The sequence below is a fragment of the Triticum aestivum genome, chromosome 4A (assembly GCF_018294505.1).
Source record: "Triticum aestivum cultivar Chinese Spring chromosome 4A, IWGSC CS RefSeq v2.1, whole genome shotgun sequence".
In the NCBI taxonomy this organism is placed as follows: domain Eukaryota; kingdom Viridiplantae; phylum Streptophyta; class Magnoliopsida; order Poales; family Poaceae; genus Triticum; species Triticum aestivum.
In genome coordinates this window covers 566367282-566378834 of record NC_057803.1, presented here as the reverse complement: position 1 = coordinate 566378834, position 11553 = coordinate 566367282, and positions in this window count along the sequence as shown.

The following is an 11553-nucleotide window of genomic DNA, read 5'->3' as shown; positions in this document are numbered from 1 at the left end:
TTAAGCCACGTTCAATTCCCACAATGTTGATTATTGTTGACCCAATTTTTTCGCGGTCTCTATGAAAGCCCATAGAAGGCCCATCAACGTACAAGTACCTAGCTCAGACGGCTTACCGTGTGTACGAGCTAACCGTACGAAACTTTAGCGTGCGCTCATACCAAATGAAAATCAATGAAAAGGACTAAACCAAACTATACCTATTCCCACAATCGTTCTTTTAATTATTCAACCAGTTTACCCACAATCCTTTCTTTAATTAGCCACATCTATTTAAATATCACATTTAAGCCGCGTTCAATTCCCACGATGTTGATTTACATTGACCCAATTATTTTTTGCGGTTTGTAGACAGTCCATAGAAGGCCCATCCACATACAAGTACCTGGCCCAGTGGCTTACCGTGTGTACAAGCGAACCTTATGAAACTTTAGCGTGCGCTCATACCAAACGAAAATCAATGAAAAGTACTAAATACTAAACCAAACCAAGAATACATATTCCCTTTAATAGTAGGTATAGATTTCCTGCGATAAAAAACAAGCAAAACAGCAATTGGCACTGGGCACTGGGTCAATAGGTTAGTCCCAAAATATGATATAAAGTTGCTATTAAATGATTGTAAAACATCCAAGAATAATAATATAACAACATGAATAGTTCATAAATTATAGATACGTTGGAGACATATCAGCATCCCCAAGCTTAATTCCTACTCATCCTCGAGTAGGTAAATGATAAAAGAAATAATTTATGAAGTGTGAATGCTAGCAAAGTGCACAATTTTGATCAATGAAAATTTTGATCAGTTTTCCTAGCATCATAACAACAATTCTTTCCTATAAAACTTCTCATGTTAAAGTAGCAACCAATTCACATGTTAAGGTTCAAACAACGAATTCTCTTGAAACTCAACAACCTATGTTCTCGGTCACCAAGCAATTGTAATTCGTATTCAACATATATTAAGTAAGAGATCCTCATACTCAACCATCATATAGTCTTCTATGATTGCTAACACTCACCGCATACACATGAGCAAAACATTCCAACCAGACACATAGAAAGATAGGGGCTTATAATTTCGCCTCCCAACGTATTCACCTCAAGGGTGATGTCAACAATAATAACTCATGCTACCCATATCCAACTGGATATATGTGCCTAGATCTTTCCTCACCACATGATGCTTGCCAAAAGAGAAAAATAAAAAGGAATAGAGAGAAAGACTTTGACTCTTGCATGAAAGTAAATACATAAAAGTAAAAGGTAGGCCCTTCGCAGAGGAAGCAGAGGTTGCCATGCGCTTATTTGTTTGTACGCTGAACCCCTTAGTGCAAAAGAACGTCATGTTATATTGCCCCTTATGATATCAACCTTTATTATGCAGTCTATCGCTTTTATTCTTTGCCATCACAAGTTCGTACAACGCTCAATTTTCTCTTACACTAAATGATCTAACACTTTTAGAAGCAATTTTTATTGCCTTATTGCACCGATGACAACTTACTTGAAGGATCTTGCGCAATCCTTAGGTAGGTATGGTGGACTCTTGAAAATAAGATTTGGGTTTAAGGGTTTTTGGATGCACAAGTAGTATCTCTACTTGGTGCGGGATTTTTGTCTAGCAAAGATGGGGGGCAAGCACCACACGTTGAAGGATATATGACAATATAACTTCTATGTGAATATGAACAAACATAAATCATTACGTAGTCTTCCTTGTCCAACGTCAACAATTTTGGCATAAAATATTTTGATGGGGGCTCACAATCACAAAAGATTTCCAAGATAGTGTATTTGCATGTGAAAGTTCTCTTCCTTCTACTAATCATTCATGAATTGCTTGTATGACCAATATTATGACTGTCAAGCTTCAAAAGATTTCACTTTCTAAACCCAATGTGAAGCTACCACTAGGCTTGATATGAACATATAATTCTAGCTTCATTATATTCAATTTATTTAGCAATTAACTCATGGGATATAAGTGAAGCACAAGAGTAAATGACAAGCTACTCCAAAAAGATATAAGTGAAGATTAAACAAGTAGTTAAGTAAATGGGTAGCTATTTGAGGACTCTCTCTTATTTTTTTCAGATCTAAGTATTTTATTAAAACAGCAAGCAAAACAAAACAAAATGACATTCCAAGAATAGCACAACTCATGTGAAGAAGAAAAACTTAGGCTCAACCGATACTAACTGATAATTGTTGAAGAAGAAAGGTGGGACGCCTACCGGGGCATCCCCCAGCTTAGATGCTTGAGACTTCTTGAAATATTATCTTAGGGCGCCTTGGGCATCCCCAATATTTATTTTTTGTGTCTCCTTAATTCCTCTCATATCACGGTTTTCCTAAATCTCAAAAACTTCATCCACACAAAACTCAACAAGAACTCGTGAGATAAGTTAGTATAAATCAATGCAAAACCTTACCATTCTCTACTGTAGAGAATCACCAAAATCATTATTCAACATTGCATACTAAATGCCTCTGCATATTTAATACTCCTATCCTCAAATAGAATCATTAAACAAGCAAACATATGCAAACAATGCAAACATAACAGTAATCTGCCAAAACAATACAGTTTGTAAAGAATGCAAGAGTATCAATACTTTTTTAACTCAAACAATTATGAAAAATTACCACAATGTAGAAAATTTATCATAGCTTACACTGCTAAAAGTTTCAACATTTTATCCCATTCTGAATTTTTTCAAGAATTCATGTACTAGCGTACAACTTTCTGTTTTCAAATAGCCACATATAGACTTGCAAAATAAGCATGGCAATGGCTATACTTGACATTTTTATTGAAGTAAAAGATGCAAAACATTATTATAAATAACATCAAGCAAATCCTAATAAAATAAAATGACGCTCCAAGCAAAACACATATCATGTGACAAATGAAAATATAGCGCCAAGTGAGGTTACAGATAATGTTGGAGACGAAAGAGAGGATGCCTTCCGGGGCATCCCCAAGCTTAGTTGCTTGGATCTTCCTTGGATACTAACTTGGGGTGCCTTGGGCATCACCAAGCTTAGTTGCTTGGATCTTCCTTGGATATTAACTTGGGGTTCCTTGGGCATCCCCAAGCTTAGGGTCTTGTCACTCCTTATTCTCCTCATATTGATATCTGACCCAAAACTTGAAAACTTCAATCACGCAAAACTTAATGGAAGTTCGTGAGATAGGTTAGTATGATAAAGCAAATCATTAACTCTGGTACTATCAAAGAGAAGAGTCATAATTGTTCTCACACAATGCCTACTGTAGCATATGATTTCCACAATTTATATTGAGAAATATAAGCCACAGAAACTAGAAAACAAGCAAACTATGCATTGAAAACAGAATTTGTCGAAAACAGAACAGTCTGTAGTAATCTGTACTCCAACCATACTTTTGCTACTCGGAAAAAACTGAAAAATCAGGAAAACCTGGGAAATTTGTCTATTAATTTCTACAAAAGAATCAATATTTTATCACGCTTCTGTTAAAAATGAGAATTGTTTTCCTGAGCACAAAGTTTCTGTTTTTCAGCAAGATGAAATCAACTATCACCATACACCATCCCTTATTTGGCACTTTATTGAAATGAAAGCTATAAACATGATTACTACAGTAGCTTAATCATGTCAGCATGCAAAAAAAGTAGGTAAAAGTGTTGGGTTGTCTCCCAATAAGCACTTTTCTTTAATGCCTTTTTAGCTAGGCATGATGGTTTCAATGATGCTCGCATAAAAGATAAGAACTGAACACAAAGAGAGCATCATGAAGCACATGGCAGGAACATTTAAGTCTAACCCACTTCCTATGCATAGGGATTTTGTGAGCAAACAACTTATGGGACCAAGAATCAACTAGCATAGGAAGGCAAAATAAGCATGACTTCAAAACTTTCAACACATAGAGAGGAAACTTGATATTATTGCAATTCCTACAAGCATATGTTCCTCCCTCGTAATAATTTTCAGTGGCATCATGAATGAATTCAACAATATATCCATGACATAAATCATTCTTTTCATGATCTAGAAGCATAGAAATTTTATTACTCACCACATAGGCAATTTTTTTCTCATCAATAGTAGTGGGAGCAAACTCAACAAAATAACTATCATGAGAGTGAAAATTAAAATCATGATAACAAGTTTCATGGTTATCATTATTCTTTATAGCATATTTGCCGTCACTATAATCATCATAGATAGCAACTTTGTTTTCATATTCAATTGAAGCCTCATCCAAAATGGTGGATTCATCACTAAATAAAGTCATGACCTCTCCAAATCCACTTTCATCATTATAATCATCATAAATAGGAGGCATTCAATCATTATAACAAATTTGCACATCAAATCTTGAGGGACAAAAAAATATCATCTTCAACAAACATAGCATCCCCAAGCTTATGGCTTTGCATATTGTTAGCATCATGGATATTCAAAGAATTCATACTAACAGCATTGCAATCATGCAACCTCAATTCCATTTTTGTAGTTTTATTTTATAAACAAAACTAGTGATAAAACAAGAAACTAAAAGATTGCAAGATCTAAAGATATACCTTCAAGCACTCACCTCCCCGGCAACGGCGCCAAAAAAGGGCTTGATGTCTACTACACAACTTGTTCTTGTAGACTCGTGTTGGGCCTCCAAGCACAAAGTTTTGTAGGACAGTAGCAATTTTCCCTCTAGTGGATGAGCGCTACCTATTGAGCACTACGTTGGTTTTCCCTTGAAGAGGAAAGGGTGATGCAGCAAAGTAGCGTAAGTATTTCCCTCGGTTTTTGAGAACCAAGGTATCAATCCAGTAGGAGGCTACGCGCGAGTCCCTCGCACCTGCACAAAACAAATAAATCCTCGCAACCAACGCGATAAGGGGTTGTCAATCCCTACACGGTCACTTACGAGAGTGAGATCTGATAGATATGATAAGATAATATTTTTGGTATTTTTATGATAAAGATGCAAAGTAAAATAAAAGGCAATGAAAATAACTAAGTGTTGGAAGATTAATATGATGAAGATAGACCCGAGGGCCATAGGTTTCACTAGTGGATTCTCTCAAGAGCATAAGTATTTTACGGTGGGTGAACCAATTACTGTTGAGCAATTGACAGAATTGAGCATAGTTATGAGAATATCTAGGTATGATCATGTATATATGTATCACGTCCGAGACAACTAGACCGACTCCCGCCTATATCTACTACTATTACTCCACTCATCGACCGCTATCGAGCATGCATCTAGAGTATTAAGTTCATGAAAACAGAGTAACGCCTTAAGCAAGATGACATGATGTAGAGGGATAAATTCATGCAATATGATAAAAACCCCATCTTGTTATCCTCGATGGCAACAATACAATACGTGCCTTGCTGCCCCTACTGTCACGGGGAAAGGACACCGCAAGATTGAACCCAAAGCTAAGCACTTCTCCCATTGCAAGAAAGATCAATCTAGTAGGCCAAACCAAACTGATAATTCGAAGAGACTTGCAAAGTAACCAATCATTCATAAAAGAATTCAGAGAAGATTCAAATATTGTTCATAGATAAACTTGATCATAAACCCACAATTCATCGGTCTCAACAAACACACCGCAAAAGAAGATTACATCGAATAGATCTCCACAAGAGAGGGGGAGAACATTGTATTGAGATCCAAAAAGAGAGAAGAAGCCATCTAGCTAATAACTATGGGCCGGAAGGTCTGAGGTAAACTACTCACACTTCATCGGAAGGGCTATGGTGTTGATGTAGAAGCCCTCCGTGATCGATGCCCCCTCCGGCGGAGCTCCGGAACAGGCCCCAAGATGGGATCTCGTGGATACAAAAAGTTACGGCGGTGGAATTAGGGTTTTGGCTCCGTATCTGATTGTTTGGGGGTACGTAGGTATATATAGGAGGAAGAAGTACGTCGATGGAGCAACAGGGGGCCCACGGGGGTGGGGTGCGCCTGGGGGGTAGGCGTGCCCCCTACCTCATTGCCTCCCTGTTGGTTGCTTGACGTAGGGTCCAAGTCTCCGGGATCTTGTTCGTTCCAAAAATCACGTTCCCGAAGGTTTCATTCCGTTTGGACTCCGTTTGATATTCCTTTTCTTCGAAACCCTAAAATAGGCAAAAAAACAACAATTCTGGGCTGGGCTTCGGTTAATAGGTTAGTCCCAAAAATAATATAAAAGTGTATAATAAAGCCCAATAATGTCCAAAACAGTAGATAACATAGCATGGAGCAATCAAAAATTATAGATACGTTGGAGACGTATCAAGCATCCCCAAGCTTAATTCCTGCTCGTCCTCGAGTAGGTAAATGATAAAAATAGAATTTTTGATGCGGAGTGCTACTTGGCATACTTTTAATGTAATTCTTCTTAATTGTGGCATGAATATTTAGATCTGAAAGATTCAAGATAAAAGTTCATATTGACATAAAAATAATAATACTTCAAGCATACTAACTAAGCAATTATGTCTTCTCAAAATAACATGGCCAAAGAAAGTTCATCCCTATAAAATCATATAGTTTAGTCATGCTCCATTTAATCATGCACAACCCCGATGAAAAGCCAAGCAATTGTTTCATACTTTAGTAATCTCAAACTTTATAAACCTTCACGTAATACATGAGCGTGAGCCATGGATATAGCACTATGGGTGGAATAGAGTATAATGATGGGGGCTATGTGGAGAAGACAAAAAAGGTGAAAGTCTCACATCAATGAGGCTAACCAATGAGCTATGGAGATGCTCATCGATTAATGTTAATGCAACGAGTAAGGATTGCCATGCAACGGATGCACTAGAGCTATAAACGTATGAAAGCTCAACAAAAGAAACTAGTGGGTGTGCATCCAACTTGCTTGCTCACGAAGACCTAGGGTACTTGAGGAGGCCCATTGTTGGAATATACAAGCCAAGTTTTATAATGAAAAATTCCCACTAGTATATGAAAGTGACAAAACAAGAGACTCTCTATCATGAAGACCATGGTGCTACTTTGAAGCACAAGTGTGGAAAAAAGGATAGTAGCATTGTCCCTTTTTTTATTTGGCCTTTCTATTTTTTGCCTTTCTCTCTCTTTTTTATTGGGACAATGATTTATTAAATGATGATCATGTCACTTCTATTTATTTACAACTCAATGATTAGAACTCGATACTGGAACAAGGTATGACTCTATATGAATGCCTCCAGCGGTGTACCGGGATATGCAATGAATCAAGTGTGACATGTATGAAAGAATTATGAACGGTGGCTTTGCCACAAATATGATGTCAACTACATGTGCAAATCAATATGACAATGATGAAAGTGTCATGATAAACAGGATGGTGGAAAGTTGCATGGCAATATATATCTCGGAATGGCTATGGAAATGCCATAATAGGTAGGTATGGTGGCTGTTTTGAGGAAGATATGAGGAGGTTTATGTGTGAAAGACCGTATCATATCATGGGGTTTGGATGCACCGGCGAAGTTCGCACCAACTCTCAATGTGAGAAAGGGCAATGCACGGTACCGAAGAGGCTAGCAATGATGGAAGGGTGAGAGTGCGTATAATCCATGGACTCAACATTAGTCATAAAGAACTCACATACTTATTGAAAAAATCTACAAGTCATCAACAACCAAGCACTATGCGCATGCTCCTAGGGGGATAGATTGGTAGGGAAAGACTATCGCTCGTCCCCGACCGCCACTCATAAGGAAGACAATCAAAGAACACCTCATGTTTCAAATTTGTTACGTAACGTTTACCATACGTGCATGCTACGGACTTGCAAACTTCAACACAAGTATTTCTCAATTTCACAACTACTCAACTAGCACAACTTTAATATCACTACCTCCATATCTCAAAACAATCATCAAGCATCAAACTTCTCTTAGTATTCAAAACACTTATAAGAAAGTTTTTACTAATCTTGAATACCTAGCATATTAGGATTATTTAAGCAAATTACCATGCTATTTAAGACTCTCAAAATAATCTAAGTGAATCATGAGAGATCAATAGTTTCTATAAAACAAATCCACAACCGTGCTCTATAAGATATAAGTGAAGTACTAGAGCAAAACTATATAACTCAAAAGATATAAGTGAAGCACATAGAGTATTCTAATAATTTACGAATCATGTGTGTCTCTCTCAAAAGGTGTGTACAGCAAAGATGATTGTGGTAAACTAAAAATCAAAGACTCAAATCATACAAGACGCTCCAAGCAAAACGCATATCATGTGGTAAATAAAAATATAGCTCCAAGTAAAGTTACCGATAGAAGTAGACGAAAGAGGGGATGCCTTCCGGGGCATCCCCAAGCTTCGGCTTTTAGGTGTCCTTATATTATATTGGGGGTGCCATGGGAATCCCCAATCTTAGGCTCTTGCCAATCGTTGTTCCATAATCCATCAAATCTTTACCCAAAACTTGAAAACTTCACAACACAAAACTCAAAGTAGAAAATCTCGTGAGCTCCGTTAGCGAAAGAAAACAAAAGACCACTTCAAGGTACTGTAATGAACTCATTGTTTATTTATATTGGTGTTAAACCTACTGTATTCCAACTTGTATATGGTTTATAAACTATTTTACTAGCTATAGATTCATCAAAATAAGCAAACAACACACGTAAAACAGAATCTGTCAAAAACAGAACAGTCTGTAGTAATCTGTAGGTAGCGCAATATCTGGAACCCCAATTTTTTTTAAAATAAGTTGCTGGACGTGAGGAATTAATCTATTAATCATCTTCAAAAATAATTAACTAAATAGCACTTTCCAAATAAAAATGGCAGCAGTTCCCGTGAGCGCTAAAGTTTCTGTTTTTACAGCAAGATTAACAAGACTTTCCCCAAGTCTTCCCAATGGTTCTACTTGGCACAAACACTAATTAAACACAAAAAACACAAACAAAACAGAGGCTAGATAAGTTATTTATTAAATAACAGCCGGGAAAAATATTGGGTTGTCTCCCAATAAGCGTTTTTCTTAAAGCCTTTTTAGCTAGGCATTGATAATTTTAATGATGCTCACATGAAAGACAAGAATTGAAGCACAAAGAGAGCATCATAAAACATGTGACAAACATTCTTAAGTCTAACATACTTCCTATGCATAGGCATCTTATAGGCAAACAAATTATCAAGGCAAGCAAAAACTAGCATATGCAAGGAAGCGGAAAGAAACAATAGCGATCTCAACATAACAAGAGGTAATTTAGTAACAAGGAAATTTCTACCACCATATTTTCCTCTCTCATAATAATTGCATGTGGAATAATAAGCAAATTCAACGAAATAGCTATCACATAAAATATTTTTAACACGATCCACATGCATGCAAAGTTGACACTCTTCCAAAATAGTGGGATTAACATTAACTAAAGTCATGACCTCTCGAAACCCACTTTTATCAAAAATTTCATAAGATCGAATGTTCTCCAAATATGTGGGATCTAAAGTTAACACTCTTACAAACTCACTTTCAATCATATCACAAACACTATTATCAATCTCATATTCATCATGGGGCTTAAATAAATTTTCAAGATCAAAAGAAGAATCACCCCAATCATGATCATTGCAACAAGTAGAGGACATAGCAAAACTAGCATCCCCAAGCTTAGGGTTTTGCATATTATTAGCACAATTGACATCAAGAGAATTTATAGTAAAATCATTGCAGTCATGCTTTTTATTCAAAGATCTATCGTGAATCACTCCATAAAGTACTTTATCAAAATTTTCAGATTCACGAATTTCAAGCAAAACTTCATAAAGATAACCTACTACACAAAACTCACTAGCAATTGGTTCATCATAATTGGATCTCTTAAAAAGATTAGATAGTGGATGAGGATCCATAGGTCTTAGGTTCTCTGTTTAGTAATAAATAAACAACTACTCCAACCATAAGAGCAAATAAGAAACGGGCAAAAGAGGCAAATAGAGAAAGAGAGGGAGGATAGAGAGAGAGGGCAAATAAAACGGCAAGGGTGAAGTGGGGGAGAGGAAAATGAGAGGCAAATGGCAAATAATGTAATGAGGGAGATAAGGGTTTGTGTGGGTACATGGTATGTTCACTTTCGCGTAGACCTCCCCGGCAACGGCGCCAGAAATCCTTCTTGCTACCTCTTGAGCACTGGCGTTGGTTTTCCCTTGAAGAGGAAAGGGTGATGCAGCAAAGTAGCATAAGTATTTCCCTCAGTTTTTGAGAACCAAGGTATCAATCCAGTAGGAGGCTACGCGCGAGTCCCTCGCACCTGCACAAAACAAATAAATCCTCGCAACCAACGCGATAAGGGGTTGTCAATCCCTACACGGTCACTTACGAGAGTGAGATCTGATAGATATGATAAGATAATATTTTTGGTATTTTTATGATAAATATGCAAAGTAAAATAAAAGGCAATGAAAATAACTAAGTGTTTGAAGATTAATATAATGAAGATAGACCCGAGGGCCATAGGTTTCACTAGTGGCTTCTCTCAAGAACATAAGTATTTTACGGTGGGTGAACAAATTACTGTCGAGCAATTGACAGAATTGAGCATAGTTATGAGAATATCTAGGTATGATCATGTATATAGGCATCACGTCCGAGACAAGTAGACCGACTCCTGCCTGCATCTACTACTATTACTCCACACATCGACCGCTAGCCAGCATGCATCTAGAGTATTAAGTTCATAAGAACAGAGTAACACCTTAAGCAAGATGACATGATGTAGAGGGATAAATTCATGCAATATGATAAAAAAACCATCTTGTTATCCTCGATGGCAACAATACAATACGTGCCTTGCTGCCCCTACTGTCACTGGGAAAGGACACTGCAAGATTGAACCCAAAGCTAAGCACTTCTCCCATTGCAAGAAATATCAATTTAGTAGGCCAAACCAAACTGATAATTCGAAGATACTTGCAAAGATAACCAATCATACATAAAAGAATTCAGAGAAGATTCAAATATTGTTCATAGATAAACTTGATCATAAACCAACAATTCATCGGTCTCAACAAACACACCACAAAAGAAGGTTACATTGAATAGATCTCCACAAGAGAGGGGGAGAACATTGTATTGAGATCCAAAAAGAGAGAAGAAGCCATCTAGCTAATAACTATGGACCCGAAGGTCTGAGGTAAACTACTCACACTTCATCGGAAGGGCTATGGTGTTGATGTAGAAGCCCTCCGTGATCGATGCCCCCTCCGGCGGAGCTCCAGAACAGGCCCCAAGATGGGATCTCGTGGATACAGAAAGTTACGGCGGTGGAATTAGGGTTTTGGCTCCGTATCTTATCGTTTGGGGGTACGTAGGTATATATAGGAGGAAGAAGTACGTCGGTGGAGCAACAAGGGGCCCACGAGGGTGGAGGGCGTGCCTGGGGGTAGGCGCGCCCCCCTACCTCGTGGCCTCCCTATTGGTTGCTTGACGTAGGGTCCAAGTCTCCTGGATCTTGTTCGTTCCAAAAATCATGTTCCCGAAGGTTTCATTCCGTTTGGACTTCGTTTGATATTCCTTTTCT